This window comes from Chiloscyllium plagiosum, chromosome 1, assembly GCF_004010195.1.
Source record: "Chiloscyllium plagiosum isolate BGI_BamShark_2017 chromosome 1, ASM401019v2, whole genome shotgun sequence".
NCBI classification, from domain to species: domain Eukaryota; kingdom Metazoa; phylum Chordata; class Chondrichthyes; order Orectolobiformes; family Hemiscylliidae; genus Chiloscyllium; species Chiloscyllium plagiosum.
The window spans coordinates 102,325,511-102,344,779 of NC_057710.1; positions in this window are offsets into that span (position 1 = coordinate 102,325,511).

Consider the following 19,269-nt stretch of genomic DNA (forward strand, 5'->3'; position numbering starts at 1 on the left):
TAAAAGTGTAAGGAAGTTATACTACAACTTTACAAAGTATTGGTGAGATCACAACTGGAGTACTATGATCAGTTTTGGTTCCTTTATTTGAGAAAGACATTTCATGAGACACAATTCATAGAAGGCTCACAAGAACTATCCCTGGTATGAAGGGACTGTTTTACTAGCAAAGTTTAGACAGGTTGTGTCTCTACTTACTGCAGTTTAGAAGAATGAGAGGTGATCTCATTGAAACATAAGATTCTGAAGGAACATGAGAGGGTAAACGCTGAGAGTATGTTTCCCCTTATGAGAGAGTCGAGAATCAGAGGGCATAGTCCCAGAATTAAGGGGTATCAATTTAAGATTGAGATGAGAACAATTTTTTTCTCTTACAGAGTTGTAAATCTTAGGAACATCTATCCCCAAAGAGCTATGGGACACTGCTTTTGTGTATTTTAAAGGTTGAGATAGATCACCTGTTGATCAGTAGGAGAACTAATGGTTATGGGGCAAGTGCAGGAAAGTGGATGTGAGGAATGTCAGATCAGCCAGGATCCTACTGAATGGTGGAGCAGGTTTCAGAGGCCTTAAGACATATACCATCAGTATCACTAAATTAAAATTCCAGAAATCAGTTGTTAAAAGGATTGTGGGTGTCTCCTCAAAGACTGCGCCAGTTCAAGAATTCAGTTCATCGCCACCTTTTTCAACTCACTATTAGTTAAGGAAAACATTACTGCTCTAGCCAGTGATACTTAAATTCCAGAAATGAATGAAAAATCGACCTTTAGCCATGTATTCACAACAATGTTCAGCATTTTCCTCTCTGACACTGAATGATCTGCTCAGTACCGTTGCTTGAAGAACTGCGTAGCTTTAAAAGCTGGATTTGTTAATGATCCAAGGACTACGATAAAAGCAAATAACTAAGTGCCAAATGCAACTCAGCAGAAGCATGCTAGCATCTGGATGAACACATATTTATCTGTAACTGCAAGTTGTTAATCTGTTAAAGAAACCTACATGAGATGTGCAAGCAAACTAAACCCACACTATTCATTCTGTATTAAAATACAATGAAATATGATGATTGGACTTAACAAAAGACTTCAATTTTATCTCATCACACCTCAATTCAATTTGAGTTCTATCAGACATTGAACTCTCCTTCCATCATGCTTTTTTGTTGACCAAATGTCCTGACCTTAACTCATGACCTCTTACTTCTGCCTCCAGTATCCATTTGGAACCCTCTCTCTTGTCTCTTACCTGCTTACCACTAAATTTCAAGACATTGTTTCCAGGACGATCATAACCTCATCTCCTTTAGAGATCTTCTCTCCAAATGTTCCCACTTCATAGTTCTGCAATCCTTTTATCTCCTTCCCATGATTCAAAAACAGATCTACCCTGGTAAACCCATTAGTTATACCTATTCTTCCTCTATTTAACTCAGTTCTTACGATAATAAAAAAAAGAACTGTGGATGCTGCAACTTTGAGACAAAAATAGGAATTGCTGGAGAAACTCAGCAGATCTACTAGCAGCTGTGGGGAGAAAGCAGAGTTATCATTTTGGGCTGGTGACTCTTCATCAGAACTGATAGCAACTAAGAAAGGGTATTTATGCTGAAGACAAGGAGGCAACGAGAAAGGTGAGCAGATTGGTGGACAGACCCCAGAGAGAAAAACATATGCAAGCAATAAGTAAAAAAAGGGATTAGGGATGGCAGGCCAGGAAGAAAAAGCTGAGTAAGTGATAATGAGAGCTGAGAGTAGGACAGAATGAGTAGGCTGTACTGAAAGCAACCCATATAATGTGATAATAGTTCTGAGAGTGTGTGAAAATGGGTGACTGTGTACAATGCAATTCATGTCATCATAGGACTGAGTGTGGGGATGGGCAGAAAACTTAAAACGATGATTTTGGGCTTTAAAGTTATTGAACTCGATGTTGAAACCTAAAGGTTGCAGGGGTCCCCAAGCAGAAAATGAGATGTTGTTCTTCAAGCGTGCACTGAGGCTCATTGGAACAGTACAGCAGGGCTGTAACAGAAGTGTTGGCATGGGAACACGATGGTGTATTGAAGTGGTAGGCAACTGAAACCTCAGGATCATTTTTAGGGACAGAGCTTAGGTGTTCTGCAATGTCGTCACTCAGTCTATGCTTTGTTTCCCTAATATAGAGGAGACCACACTGTGAACAATGAATACAGACGAGATTGCATGGAGGTGAAGAAACAATTTACCTGCACTTCATTCAGTTTGATGAAGACATCTTACATCACTTTGCTGCTGGTTGAGTGTAGACTCGTGGGTAGTAATTGATCGCATTGATCTTATTCTGCATTCTGTGGGACAGCAAATAACTAGGAAGTGAACTACATTTGTTCAATAGAAATCTGTTCTGTAGCAGTACTAGAAGTTAGTTGGTGAGTTTTGGAGCACTAACATTTAATACCACAATGAAATTGTTCTCATGGTCCATAGTCTTTGCTATATTCAGAAAGCTTAACTATTTTTTTGGTATCTTGTTGAGTGAACTGAATTATCTGTAAACTGACATCTGTGATGCTGGGAAGCCCTGTGGGAGATTGATAATCTACGCAGTGTTTCCACACAGCATAATTAAGGATGAAGCGTTCTCCTGTTAGTTGTTCAATTGTCCATAACCGTATGCAACATCTCAATGCACTGGTTGATTTTTCTGTTGGTTTGCACAGACTAAGCCAAGACCAAACAAATACATCAAGATGAAAGAGATTCATCTCTAAAGAAAGTATGTCAGCAGTCACCATGTGAAACTGAGATGGCTGTAGTGTAACTGCATTCAGATTCAAGCAAAGAAGCCTAAATGAACTTAATGCTGGAGGCCAGAGGTGTCAAAGAAAAAAAGACATAGAATTGAACAAGAATTAAAAATAGATTTGATACCATTCAAAGTTAAGTCAAAGGTCAGCAACATGAGGGGCATAATGTGCCCTGTAAAAGGTAGTAGAGGGCACAGCAACTAAAGTGAACAAATATTATGTCATCTTCAACGGAAAAAAATATACTTAATTTTCAAGGTACAAAGTTGGAGTAAGTCATTTATGACCAATGATGCTTATCATTTTTCACTGATTCAATGTTTAATGCATCTCAGAGTAATGCACAGATAATGCTTATTGTAAATTAAAATGTATTTACAATCCTCAAACTATTGTAGGATTCTTTACACACACAAAATCACATATTCACAGCTGACGTCGCCTCTCTGAAAGTTTGTTGTATTTAGCTTTTTTGCACCACTAGACAAGGCTTAAGCAGTCAAAATACATACCAGAATATAGTCCAAAATAATCAAACATAGATCAAACAAAACATTTATTCAAGGGATGAGGACTTCCCTGGCTGAACCAACATATATTTTCCATCTTTAGTTGCCCTTGAGAGGTAGTTGTGTGTTCACTTCCTGATCCTATTTGGGAGGGGGTTCCAGGGATTCCAGAATTTTGACCGAGCAATGCTGGAGGATTGGCACTATATTTTGAAGTTATGATGGTGGGTGGCTTGGAGGGAACTTGCATGTATTGATATTCCCATGTATTTATTGTCTTTGAGTTTCAAGATGACAGTGGTCTTGAGTTTGTAAGGTGTGTTTAAGGAGCTTTGGTGAATTTGTACAGTGTATCTTAAAGATGATCCATGCTATTGATACTGTGCACCGGTGACAAGAGCAGTCACTCTAACATGGAAACATAGAAAATTGGAGCAGGAGTCGGCCATTTGGCCCTTCAAGTCTGCACCACCAATAAATATGATCGTAACTGATCCTCCAACTTGGTATCCTGTTCCTACTTGCTCCCAATATGTTTTGATCCCCTTTACCCACGAGGAACTTCATCTAACTCCTTATTGAAAACATTCAATGTTTTGGCCTCAACTGCTTTCTGTGACAAATAATTCCACAGGATTTTCACTCTCTATTTGAAGAGATTTCTCCTCACCTCAGTCCTAAATGGCCTACAATGTAACCTCACACTGCAATTTCTGGTTCTGGACTGCCCAATCACTGAGAACATCCTTCCTGCATTTACCATCTCTGTCCTGTTGGAATTTTGTAGGTTTCTATGAGAACCCCATCATTCTCTAAACTTCAATGAATATAGTCCTAACCATTCCAGTCTCTCTTCATATGTCTGTCCAGCCATCCCAGGAATCAGTCTGGTTAATTTTCATTGCTTCAGTAGCCAGAACATCCTTCCTCAGATAAAGAGAACAAAACTGCACACAATGCTCCAGGTGTGATCTGACCATGGCCCTGTACAATTGCATAAAGACACCTCTGCTCCTGTACTCACTAAGAAGACTAAATATCATTGCCTTCTTCATTGCCTACTGTACCTGCATACCTATATTCAGCAACTGCTGTACAGGGATACCCAGGTCTTGTTGTACCTCCTCACTTCCCAATCTATTTCCTCAGATAATCTGCCTTCTTGCTTTCAAAGCGGATAACCTCACATTTATCTCTAATATATTTCATTTGCTATACCTTTGTCCACTCACTCAACTTGTCAAAATCACACTGAAGTTTTTCTGCATCCACTTTCTAGCTCACTCTCTCATCCAACTTCTTATAATCTGCAAACTTGGAGATATTACTTTTAAGTCCCTCATTTAAAATGTCAATAAATAACCCACATGATTGGGATGCACACATTGATCACTGCAGTATCCCAATAATCACTGGTTGCCACTCAGAAAATAGCCTATTTATGCCAATCCTTTCTCTCGTTTCTGCCAACAAGTTTTTATTCATGTCAGAATAGTACCCTAATCCTATGCACTTTAATTTCACAGGTTAATCTCTTATGTGTGACCTTATCAAAAAAACTTGCTGCAAGTTCAAGTAAAACACATCCACTAGTTCCCCCTTATCAACTCTACAAGTAAATTGTCAAGTATGATTTCTCTTCTGTTAATCCAGTCTGACTCTGTCAAATCCTGTCTCCATTTTCCAAGTGCTCTGTTATTATATCTTCTCTTTAAATATTTAACATTGCATATCTACTACCATCTCTTTAAGTAATTTAACACAGTCAGCTCAAGCCCCATGCCATCATGGCTTCCTTTATTTAGATTCAGAATCCTCATCTCAGAGTCAACTACATCACTCTCCAAGTTGATGAAGAATTCTGTCATATTATGATCAAGGCTGTAATGAGGTCAGGAGCTGAATGCTGCTGGCAGAAACCAAACTGAGCATCAATGAGCATCAAGTGCCACTGGATAGCATTGTTGATGGTATCTTTCATTACTTTATTGGTGACTGACAGCTGACAGATGGAGCCAGGTTGGATTGATCCTGCTTTTTTGGTATAGAGTGGTGTAGCTGTACTAGAAAAGCTTGGCAAGAGCAATGGCATGTTCTTGAGCTCAATTGCACAGTACCATTGCTGAAATGTGGCAAGGGGCAGTAGACTTTGCAGTATCACATGGAATGATTCTAATAGGCAAGCAGAAAATCTTAATGCTTAACTGACCATATCAATGGAGATAGAGAAGAAAAGTGGTTTTGGCAAACATTGCAGCAGTGACATCCCAAATGTAGTTATGAGTAGAAGACTGCAAAATGCCACAGATCCCAGCTTCCCTGAAAAGACCTGCTTGCAAAAAACAAAACCAAGCAGTTCCAATCCTGAGGGCTGCTGGGATGGGATTGCTACTGAGTCCTTCAGAGCACCAGTCCTTGTCTAGCATTTGCATAGGTCTGACACAATGACTCAAGACAGACTTAGTCTCCTTCTGCTCTCTGCCTCAGTCATTTGCAAAGACTTGCACTGATATCTGTAGGTACACTTGCTGACAGAACTCACTGTTACCTTGGTGAATTTTCTCCAGTTGTTTTGTTTTCCCCTCTGTTTGCTATGCGGCAACCAGTGGTGGTTGCAGTTCATGCTGGGTCTGCAGAAGTTGTTCCCACTGATGTCTTCTGGGCATGTTTCTTCAGATAAGCACGTGGTCAGATTAGATATTAAATTTACCGTCGCCATTTTTTCTCAGGAAAGACACAACAGACTAATCATAATCCATCTCTTCAGAACTGAGTTTACAATTTTACCGCTGCACAGGATCTTGGCTAAAACAGTCTGGACGTTTCGGGAAAGACCTCAACTCATAAAGGCAAGTGACCTTACCAACTATAATTTATAATTGGACAGATCATGACTAGAAATCAATGAACAATACCCCACGGCAGCTGAACTGCCTTGCTGACATTTTGCCAGATGGTGAGGAACAATAAGGAAGGGAGTTCCGAATACTCTGACTATCAGCAATGAAAGGGGCAATTTGAATGAATTTAACTGAACTGTTTGCAGCAAGCTGATAGTTCAGCCAAATAAAATTAATGCTATTGCCTTAAGGTTAAAATTTCTACGTAAATATCACTTCGTGATTCACATAGAAAAATAAATTGTTCAAACATTTTCAGATAAAGATTGTACTCATTACAAATACTGTCAGATTAAGTTTTATGATGCTGCAAAAAAATGCAAAAAAGTTGGTATTATATGTCATGGTTGAATTGTTCTTTCACTCTGACTTCTGTAAAGATCCCAGAAGCATAGAATTAGAGAAAGTGTGGACAGTAATGGGCCACTGGGTCTTCAAGCCTGCTCCATCATTCAACATGATGATGGCTGATCGTCCAAATCAGTACCCTGCTTTCTCCCCATACACTTTGTTCCCTTGGCCCTAAAAACTATATTTAACTGTTTCTTGACAACAGATTAAAATTTCTATTGCTTTTCTGGATTTCTGGGATTGTCAATACTCTTACAGAAATTCACATTCTTAGTGTAAATGTTTAGTAGTGGTCAGAATGTTGAAATTTGGAGTTGTGACCGTGAGCACCAATGCAGTTACAGCCAAGTTAAAAAGCAGTTGAGGAGAGAAAATGGTATAGAAGGTGTTAGTAGTAGATTTTGATGTTACAGGAGAGAAGGAAGCTCATGTGTAAATTAAATGCCAGCACTGGCACTGTGGGCCACATGGCCTGATTCTGTGTTCTATATTCTTTATGGTATTTGCATTATGAGTAAGTATAGAAGTGTACAGTGTACTGCGTAAATACTTTGCACTACCACTGGATATTTGTGAGAATCTCTCAGTTGTTGACCACAGTTGCAGTTGGAAGTCGTCATAAATTCCAGAACTAGCATTTATGGGAGTTTCCTAAATGTCATTTGTTAAATTTAAAGTGGACAAATAGGAAAACACTGGAAAAAGTATCCCTCTCCGACATATTCTTAAATGTGTCAATATGCACAAAACAAATTAGAACTTTCTTACTTACAAACTTATATACATGCACTGGTTTTGCTCTCTACATATGAAAAAGAAAATAATGAGGACCAACGAAAAGTGATTTTCTGTGCATAATGCCTCATATATTGGAAGCATTTCCAGCTTAATAGTGGAAGACAAATTAACAGCACATTAAAATAAGGATGTAATTTAAATCTAAGTTGAACAACTGAGGAAATTAGGCCAACCTTTTGGTTGAAGTAATCTTAACTTTTGATACACAGCATGCAAATCGATCTTTTAAAATAGCTGAAAGATGTGCAGCGAAATACCAAGAGGAGGCAATTGCATAGAAGCATAGATATTATGTCTTTAAAAAAGACTGTCTCAGCTGGAAGATTTCAATTTGTGCCTTTTGGCAGCTTGCAACGGTCTATTAAATGTTCTCCCTAAAGCTAGTCTTCTCATGAGAACAGAAAACAGGACAAATGCTAACATATGTGCTGAAAACAAAAGCAGACTCTCTCTTGGAAGCACCTACAAGGTAGGTAACCTGCTTTTTAAAACTTCGGTTGAAATTAGTCCATTAAAAACAACTTGTTTGTAAAACTAGGCATTTATAGGATAATTCCTGTGAGGTTCCAGGATCACAAAGTCATGTTACTCACAAAATAACTGCTGAATGGCCCATTGGTTTATATGGTTTTACACAAACTTATTGTTGATATATACAAGGTGAGACTCACAACAAATTATTACGTGACTCCAAAAGATATTAGAATCTTTATTCAGGGTATATGCTGAGTCTTACATGAGGTTTTAGATGAAGAAAAGACTGGAACCTACAAGAATCTGGGTTCCTCCCTTATTTTATCACTGATCTGGTTGATAGAACAGAAAGACTTTGAAAGTTTCAAGATGTGTCAAATATCTCTGCTACTGCTCAGAACTTGTGTGGACAAAATGGATTACGATGAGATCTAAATGAGATGGAATTTTGAGTTCACATTCGACAGCTGGCTTTTAATATGGATAAATCCACAAGGGTTGTAACTTAAAGCTGTTAACCAAGAGAAAGACCTAATGTGTCACAGTCCATTAATCTCAAGTTTTGGAACAAATGCCAGAAGCCATGGTGAAACAAAATACTAGGATGCTTTGCGAAGTCAATCAAATGCATTGCAATGTTACTGTGTTCCTTTTATCATGGCATTGCTAGGCATTTTCTGGAAAATTGCATCTTGATCTGGTCCCCTCATGTGTTCATGATATAATAGAATTATCGATTCATTGAATGGGTGTGCTACAGAAGAGCAGTTTCACTTGGAGCAGGAGCTCTGTCAGTTTTCTGCAGCAGCAAGTCAGCCAATTCCATTTTCCTGCCCTTCCTCTTGTGACCGAACAATGTTTTGTTCTTAAGATGTTTCTTGAATTCCCTTAAAAAAAAGTATTTGTTTCCACCACCTTCTTGATTTTCCTCAAGTAGTTGATGAATTTCTTGTCAATCTCCACCAAGTTTTTGATCCCTTTGTGAGATACGGACATTGTAGGTTAGGTTGCAGTTGTTGCTCATCTCTAATTATCCTTGTTTTAATTTCATTGTGGTTCCAACCAGTGATAGTGAAGCTGATTTGGTTTGGCTTGTTATTCTTATGTTGTAACATAATTGGGGGCTTGGGACCAGAAAATTGGAAAACAGACTATGTAGGACTGCAATTGGATTTTGGTAAGCCTTACAGCAGGTAATCTGATATCAAGTTTGTATGCAGACTTAAGTTGGGACTAAAACTTATTAGATGTTTTGCAAGTGCCACAAGTTTCCCTGATATTGTTGCAGGTCACGAATAAAGCTAAAGTAGCAGAGTTAGCCATCTGGAAATAAATTACCAGAGTGATATAAGCTGGCAGACATTATAGATTTCATATCAAAGTCACTGAGCTTAATGGAAATACCAAAAAGGCCAAGTAGTTGAGGTGGCACATTGGATGAATCAGTGAGCTTTGAGTAGCAGTTCATGCAATTAGATGGTTGGAGATGGCATTCCAAAGAGTAGAGAAAGAGAAAGAGAAAGAATTCCAAACAGAACTCAAACATGAAAAACTGGAAATAGAGACATAAGAGAAAGAAATTGCAAAAAAAGTGAGAAAGAACAGAAATTTAAATTACCTACGATGAACCTTAAGAAAATAAACCAGAAGTTTGAGAGAGCTTGGAAAGGGAAAGTCCTTGTCATAATCTACGGTTTAGTCAGAAGTTGTTTAAAGTTGTTCAGGCATTGCCAAAATTTGAAGAGAAGGATGTGGAGGCATTTTTCATGTTGTTTGAGAAGGCAGCAATCCAAATGGCGTGGGCAAAAGTAGACTGGCCACTGACAATACAAAGTAAATAAATTGATCAAGCACAAGAGATTAATGCAACTCTGTCAGGGGAAGGTTCTAGGGATTGTGATGAGGTAAAAAATGCTATTCATAGCGCATATGAATTGGTCCCAGTTTAGGAAACAGCATGGACAAACTTAAAATGAGAATCCCTACAGTGTGGAAATAGGCCCTACAAGTCCACACCAAACGTCCAAAACATATCCCACCCTTTGTCCTATCCTATTACTCTAAATTTATCCCTGACTAATGCACTTAAACTACACATCTCTGAACACTATGGGACAATTTAGCATGGCCAATTCATCTAATCTGCACATCTTTGGACCGTGGGAGGAAACTCATGCAGATACGGGGAGAATGCGCAAACTCCACATTCACAGTCACCCCAGTGCTGGAATCAAACCTGGTTGCTGATTCTGTGATGCAACAGTGCTAACCACTGAGCCACTGTGCCAGCCACACCAACTTGCATGGCGTTTGACAAAATTTAAAAAAAACAACTTTGATAGGTGAATAAGAACATCAACAGAGACCTTAATGGAGTAGAAGGGGGTATTTAAGGAAGCAATTAGGGGGGTAAAAAGGGGGCATGAGGAAACACTGATGGGTGAATTTAAGGAGAATTCCAAGATACTCTATAAGAACAAATATGTAAGTTAGTTCGCTGAGCTTGAAAATTTGTTTTCAGACATTTTGCCACCATACTAGATAACATCATCAGTGAGAGTCTGGTGAAGCGCTGGTGGTATGTCCCACTTCTCTGTTTACAGGTCGTGGTTTCTTAAAGTGGGTGATGTCATTTCCACTTCTTTTTTTTCTCTCAAGGGAAGGAAGATAGGGTCTGAATTGTTAGAATGTCATGCCTCTAAAGATTCACGTGCATGTCTTTGTTTCACCTGTCCTAGGATGCGTGTGTTATTCCAGTCAAAATGGTGTCCTTCTTTGTTTGTGTGTATAGAAACTAGTGATAGAGAGTGCTGTCTTTTGGTGGCCAGTTAGTGTTCATATAGCCTGGTGACAAGTTTCCTGCTAGTTTATCCAATGTAGTGTTTTTTACAGTCCTTGCATGGTATCTTGTAAATTATATTGGTTTTGCTGGTAATATCTATTGGATTCTTTCAGTTCATTAGTCACTGTTTAAGTGTGTTGGTAAGTTTGTGGGCTACCGTGATGCCAAGAGGCCTGAGTAGTCTGGTAGTCATTTCTGATATGTCTTTGATGTAAGATAATGTGTCTATAGTTTTTGGTTGCATTGTGTCTGCTTGTTTGGGTTTGTTTCTGAGGAATCAGCGGATTGTCTTTATTGGGTACCTGTTTTTCTTAAAAACATTGTATGGATATTTTTCTGCTGCTTTTTGTAGTTCTTGGGTGCTGAAGCATGATGTATCTCATTGAAATAATGTCTTGATTCAGGTCCTTTCGTGGGTGTTGGGATGATTGCTTCTGAAGTTAATTATTTGGTCCGTGTGTTGTTTTTCTGTAGACACTGGTTCGAAGCTCCCTGCTAACTGTACGTGCAACTGTTATGTTTAGGAATGGGAGTTTGTTGTTGTTCTCCTCTTTTATGAATTTTATGCCTGTCAGGATATTGTTGTTGGTGTTGTAGGTTTCCTCTAATTTATACTGTTTTATAATGATAAAGGTGTCATCTATATAGTTAACTCAAAGTTTGGGTTGGATAGGTGAGAAGGCAGCTTGTTCAACTCTCTGCATTACTGCTTCTGCAATGATCCCTGATATTGGTGATCCTATAGGTGTTTCGTTGACTTGTTTGTGAGTTTTGTTATTGAATGTGAAGTGGATGGTAAGGCATAGGTCCGCTAGCTTGACTATGTTATCTTTGCTGATGAAGTTAGTGCTCTCTGGTTTTCCTAATAGTGATGTCAGTGTTCTTTGGCCAGCTGGATGCAAAAACACATCAATTTAGACCCTATCCACCTTCCCTTGAAAAAAAGAACAGGAAATGACATCACCCACCTTAAGAAACCAAGACTTATAAATAGAGAGGCGGGACATACTACCAGCGCTTCAGCAGAGACTCGTATTGATGATGTTACTCATTATGATGACAAAACATCTGAAAACACACCTTCAAGCTCAGTGAGCTAACTTGCATACTTATCATCAACCTGAGCTACAAATCTTCTCAAAAATCAGTAACTTTATAAGAATATCAAGAGGAAAAGGATAATCAAGGATCATTAAAAATCAATGAGAATTGAAATAACTCATCAGATGCTGGTATCTCGCCCCCACATTACCATTTATTTACACATGAACAGTCATTGACTTTAATATTGCCTCTTCAGAGTCAGCTCTAAAAGAGTGTAATTATCTCTGACACACCCCTTTTTATCTGTCAGCCAAGGCTCCCTGATTTGATCAGATTAACAACACCAATCAGGGAATTCCTATTTTATGAAGTCGAGCTGGCTGACCTTGTTACAATCATTACTGGGACAATCAGTGCATGATGCCAGGGACATTGGAAGGGTGTTAAATAAGGATTTCACATCTGTTTTTACTTTTGGGAAGAAGGATGAGGGTACAGAGTTCAGGAAGAAGGACAGTGAGGTTCTTGGACAGTTTGACGCAGGGTTTTAGTGGTCTTAAAAGTGGGAAGATAAATCAGATGAATTATATATCAGGCTACTCTGAGAGACAAGGGAGAAATTACAGTGTTCTGACCCAAATTTTTAATTATTCTCAGGCCACATGCATGGGGAAGATAAATGAGTTTGTGGAAGACACAAAGGTTGACCAAGTAAATGACCGTGAGAAAGAAGGTCTTAGGTTAGAGGAGGATATAAATGAATTGGCCAGGTGGTCAGATCAGATGGAATTTAATCCTTATAAGTGTGAGGTGATGCACTTTGGAAGAAGTAATAAGACCAAGGAGTACTCAATGAATGGCAAGATACTAGGAAGTTCACAGGAACAGGTGACCTTGAACTGCTTATCTACAGATCTCTGAAGACAATAGGATATGCTAATAAGGTAATTAAGAATGCAAATGGGTCACCTGCCTTTATTAGTCATGGCATAGATTTTAAGTGTTGGGAGGTCAATGTACATGGTTTTGGTTAGGCCGTAACTAGAATACCACATACAGTTCTGATCGCTGCATCATAGGAAGGATGTGATTGCATTGCAGAGGAGATTAATTTTGCCTGGGATGGAACAATTTAGATATGAAGAGAGGCTGGATGAGCTCAGGTTGTTTTCTTTGATGCAGAGAAGGAGCCTTATTGACGTATATACGATTACAAGGGGCGTGGACAGGATGGATAGAAATCCCTGTTGGTAAAGGGTCAATAACAAGGGAGCATAATCCAACAAAGGTTGGAGGTTTAAAGGAATTTGAAGGTTTATCTATTTTAAGTGCACTGATTTAATTTTTTAAAAATAACTCCTCCATGTTATTCATATTTAGTAGTCCCTACATTTTCCATTACTTCTGGGACCTTTGAAATCATATTTTGTTCTGTTAAGCCCACCACACAGTATTTGTTCACTTTCTCTCCCATTTTCAAAGTGCTCATTTATAAAATAGAAGGAATGACAATCAAATGGTTCACTTTGTCCTGGAGGGTGTGGTGTCTTATTGCTTTAAGAATTGTGATTTCCCAGAGTTTGAGCTATCTGAGCAATAATGGCACTGGTTATACTTCAATATCTCTCAAAGCATTCCCAAGAATAGCCTTGGATAAACAGAAAGGTCAACACATCAAGGCACTACTAAAAGTAAACAGAAAATATGCAACCATTTTTGCCGGACACCAACATTTGCAAGCTTTAGGCTCACTGACCAGTATTGGCACAGTAGCCAGGAAGCAAACAGAAAAGAAGAAAAAAATAGTGGGAACTGTGTCTCTTGAATCCACTGTCAAGCTGTGTTTCAGTGCAAAAATAGAGTCATAGTCATACAGCACCCTTCAGTCCAAAATGCCTATGCCAACCAAATTTTCCAAACTAAACTTGACTGTGTATGGTTCAAATCCCTTTATACCTTTCCAATGCATGTACCTTTCTAAATATGTTTAAAATGATGTATTTTATCTGCATCTACAATTTCTTCTGACAGTTCATTCCACGTACAAGCCTCCCTATGTGTGAAACTGTTGTCTCTCATGTCCATTTTAAATCTTTCTCTTCTCACCTTAAAAATGTGCCCCTGAGTTTTGAACTCCACTACTCTGGGGAAAAAGACCTCTGCCATTCATCCTAACTTTGCCCCTTATGATTTTATAAACCTCTCGAAGGTCATCCTTCAAAGCCTATCATCCAGTGACAAAAAGTCCCAGCCTATCCAGCCTCTCCTTATAATTCAAAGCCTCCAGTCCCAGGAACATCGTGGTAAATCTTTTCTGCATGCTCTCCAATTTAATGATATCCTTCTTATAGCAGGATGAGAAGAACTGCACACAATTCTCCAAAAGTAGCCTTACCAATGTCCTACATAACCTCAATATGACATCCCAACTCCTGTACTCAATGGTCTGAACAATCAAAGCAAGTGTGCTGAACTCCTTCTTAACCACCCTGTCAACCTGTGAGGCAAATTTCAAAGAACTGTTTACTTGAGCACCTAGGTGTTCTCTGGTCAACAACACTACCCAGGGACCTACCATTTACTGTTTAAGTCCTGACCTAGTTTGCCTTACCAAAATGCAACAACTCTCATTTATTTAAATTAAATTCCACCTGCCACTGCTCGGCCTTTTGGCCTAGCTGATCAAAATCCCATCATATTCTTCGATAATCTTCTTCACTATCCATTATATCATTAATCATCTGCAAACTTACTGATCATGCTTCCTATATTCTCATCCTCATTACTTATATAAGTGACAAAGAATAGTGAACTCAGCACTGATCCCTGTGGAACACTGCTCGTCACAGACTTCCCATCTGAAAGACAAACCTCTGTTGCCTACCATCAAGTCAATTTTGTATCCAACTGGCTAGCTCTCCCTTGATTAATAGTGATCTAACTTTACAAATTAGTTTACCATATGGAACTTACCAAATGCTTTACTGAAGTCCATGTAGATGACATCTACTGCTCTGCTTCAACAATCTTTTTGGTTATGTCCTCAAAAAATTCAATCAAGTTAGTGAGACATGATTTCCCATGCACAAAGCTATGCTGACTATTCCTAGTGAGCCTTTGCTTCTCCAAATGCATGTAAATCTAATTTCTCAGAATTCTCTGCAACAACTTGCCCACCTCTGATATCAAACTCACCAGTCTATAGTTCCAGTCTTCTCCTTACAGCTTTTCATGGGTAGGCAGACCAAAAGGTCTCCTTGAATGTCTTCTCTTGGACCTGACCAAGGTGGCTGTAAGGAAGTCCAAGCAGCAGGTTGTTGAATGGGTCATTTAACCTGCCTTATGTGCCTGCTGTCTTCCATGGTTCACACCCTCATGTCCCTGGAGAGGAAGTACTTGGTATCCACTACTGCTTGGTTTGATACGAGGTGCTCTTCTGTTAGTTGTAATGTCTCCATGTTGTGAATGACAAGTAGATTTTCCTGTCAAAGCTACTCTAGCTTTGTTCTTGTTCTTGTTAAAATTCTTCAGGTAAGACTTGTACATCCACTTACGTTGTACAACTGAAGTCCACTTAAGCTGCAGGCCTTCGATCACCCCCTGAACACCAGGGCCTGCAGTGCATCATGATCCTCAAAATTTCCATCAAAGTTTTGTTTTAGTTAAAGTCAATGTACCCCTTCCTAGGAGTTAATATTAATTTATTTTGTTTGGCTATTTCTCATTTGTACTTTGTAAAGAGTATGAAGAGAGATTCATGGAACATTGAGCATTGTATAGAGTAGAGGCAGCCTTTTGTAATTTCTCATTATGAACATTTTTAAAATTAAGAGTGGAAATAAACTACTTAGCCTTTTGAGTCTGCTCTGTTATTTAAAAAGATATTCCCCCAACAACAATTCAAAAGCATCTACTTCTGTCTTAAAAATATTTAAAGACTCTGTTTTCTCCACCTTTTGAGAATGAGTTCCAAAGACTCATGACTACAGGTTGTTCTGCTATAGTGCACATTTCATTAACACAAATTCACTAAAACACAATTGAGGACTTGGGGACACTGTTTCTAAAGCACAATTTTTTAAAGCATGTTTTGGTTATAATGTGATTCTGGCCCCGTTAGTTTAACTGGTGCTGCTAGTACAGGATTGCACGAGCATGGAACTCCCGCATTATAGCAGAACAGACTATACCTATAAAAATATTTTCCTGATTTCTGTCTTAAATGGGCAATCTATTATTTGTGTACAATAACCTCATGTTCAAGATTCTCAAACAAGAGAACTCTGACAAAACACCCTTGGCTGATATGTTTCAATCAATCAAGTACCACCAGCTTGGCTTGTCCAACTTTTCCTTATAAGACAACATTCTCATTTCAGGTATTAACTTTCCCGTTTGGCAATATTCCCATTGTAGGTATTAGTCCAGGAAAACGTCTCTGAACTGCTTTCCAGTGCATTTGCATCGTTCCTTAAATAAGGAGGCAAATACTTTTCACTCTTTTCCAAGTGTGTTCCACTAATCCCAGTATAACTGAAACGTACCTCCTTAATTTTATATTTAATTTGATTTTCAAAAATTGTAAAATTCTATTAAGTTTCCTAATTACTTGCTTACTTGCATAATATCTGCATAATAATTATTTGCATTTCAGGCATTAGGATACCAAAATCCCTCTGCATGTCAGAGATCTGAAAACTCTCACCCATTTGGATCATTTTTCTCATTCTTCTTGCCAAATTGATCAATTTCACAGTTTCCATGTTATACTCAATTCACCATTATTCTTTCCCCACTCCATGAATAAAGCTAGTACCAAGTAGAGGTTTCCTTTTTCGATATCTGGCTTTCAAATGGATTGTGGCAGATAATAGTTGCCTGAAGGTGGAGTCTGGAGATTAAGATTATTTTTCACACAGTAGTATAAAATCTGAGTTAGTTTTTACAATGAATATATGAATCAAAGCATAAATCGGCCATTCTGTGCCTTGATTATGCTCCATGACTGATGTTTGAATTCCAAATTTCCACTTACCCCTGGGTAACCTTTGATTTTCTTGCCTAACAAGAATCTATTTACCTTTGCTATAAAAAAAGCAAATTATATTATATTTTCTCCTTGCTGGATCAGAGAGTTTCAAAGCCACACAACTTTCTGAGAAAAAAATTCTCTTGTTTATCCAAAAAGATGACACCTAAGTTTTATTTTTTTCCTTCTACTTTTTGGAATCAAGCATGAAAGGAAGCATTTATTCCACGTTTACCAAGTCAAGACTGTTCCAGACCTTATATGACTCACTTTTCCAGTTTCCAGTGGAAACAAGCCTAGATTATGCAACCTTTCTGAAGAAAACGAATTCAATCCTGTTATCATGCTTCCATAATTGAGGAATTTCCACCACTGAAGAGAAAAAAAGGTATAGCTTTGGCTTTGTCACTTCCTAACAAAACTATCATCAGGAAAATAAATGGTCTTTGTGAACAAAATACTCATCAAATGTATACAGACGTTCTGGATATTATATTAAGGTTTATATTTGAAATTTTCAAACATGATGATCAATTAGATGCTTAAAAGGAATGGTAAAACTTTGATAGATTTAAAAAAACACAGTTATCCCATGAATGAAAATATCATGAACTTTAACAGATCATATAAAAATTTGCAGAAATTCAATTTGGAGAATCAATATTCAATGCTCAATTTTAAACTACTGGCTTGTGCTCAGGGCTCTTGATCTTGAGTGGTATTTAACTCTCAGAAAAAAGGCATCTATATGAATAACAGATCATTTGTTGAATAGTTGCTATTAAACATAGGATTTGGTGTTTAGGTTTGATGTCCCAGTACTGCCCATCAATGTGGTGCACCAACACCTTTGCACCAAAATGTGTGCAAGATCTGTGCTATACTGTTGCACTGTAAAAGAAGCAGCTGCTGAAACAGAAATCCCTTTTGGTTCTAGTGAAAAAAGGTGAGATAAGCAGCTGCTCTTGTTCGACTAACTCATCTTGGTCAAGTTAAAGGTATCAGTGTCCCCCAGGTGGCCTGATTAACATTTGTTCGAGCCAGAAAGCTGTCTCTGTTTGTACTCCTGGTAAAATAAAGAGCCAAATCCACAGAGGCTTTGCAGTATTGTTACATTGAATAATTCAAAGATGCTGATGAGCAGGAAATTGTAACAGTTTAACAAATCCAAGGAATAATTGATCATTGAGTCTGAAGGGTAGAATTTGACACAAATACAAAATATGAAAATATGCTGGAATTCTAAATGATCGAGCCTAATTATTATGCTGAATTTTAGCAAAACCATTCAAAGTGTCCAACTTAAATGCAGACTTGTGAATGGTTCCAGACGTGAGAAATGGCTCAGCAGAAAGTTCAATTTCCTGGGAGATTCCTTTGGATGTGCTACGATGGGGATTCCACAGGGTCCTCGTGTGTATCTTCCACCCAAACTGGGTATATGATGGCTCCGCTTCCCTGACTGCAGTGTAGTAGTGAGTGATGTGACATTCTGGCTATATGTATATATACATATGCACGAACAACAATTCATGAACATTTTTTGAATAGTTTAACAATATAGTACCCCTCTTTTCAAAAAATGGTCTCTTTATGTCACTATAAATTTTCAATCATTGATCTTTTATGTCTAAACTAAACAAAATTAATAATTGATCTTTATAATTAAACTGGATATCTTAAGACTCATTTAGAGCCTGTTTCAGTTCCTCGATCATTCGTATTATAGCTTAGGTGATTGAATGTTGTACCTCCACCTTGTAGACTTTGTATTTGTTTTCCTTATACCTTTTACATGAGCATTTAGAGTGGCAAGTTTCTTTCTGATGTATTATGAAAGCTTCATCTCCTTGTATACTGTTTTGAATTTGTTGAAATTATTGACATGTGACTGTGACAATTAGTATTGAACTTTTTTATTAGTTCTCACAGGTTTGCTGTGTGCTATGACACTTTAGCTATGACGGAAATCATGGACTTGATCAAGCCAAGGAAACTTTTTAACTTGTTCCTCATCTCCTAGGATTACATAAGAAATAAAGGAGGCGTAGTCCATCTGGCCTGTCAAGCCTGCGCCACCAACGGATTACCATCTGAAAGATGGGTGTGACTATTTAGGATCCTAATTGACTCTGTCAAACATGTACACAATTACAAGATTTTTTTCCAGTTTCCAAGTATTCTTGTCACCATCATAATCCATCTGTCTACACTTAATTTGGTACCAGCTTTCTTGATTCTCTCCATGGTTTCATCTCAATGGTACTTATGATCTTTTTCATTTGTGCCTTAGTTCTGGGCATCATCAGATGTGCCACCTGCCCTTTTATATCCCTTTGATGCCTTATCTACTTTCTGTTAGAAAGCATGCTGGCTCACTCAAAGATATAAAGGAATGATCTTCAAAACAGGAATTTGTACCATCTAAAGATTGTGTTAAACATTGTCAACAATGATATTCATCATTAAGCTTGACGTTCCAGCAGTTATTTCTCATATTGAACTTGCTGAAAGTGCATGTTTCTGTCATG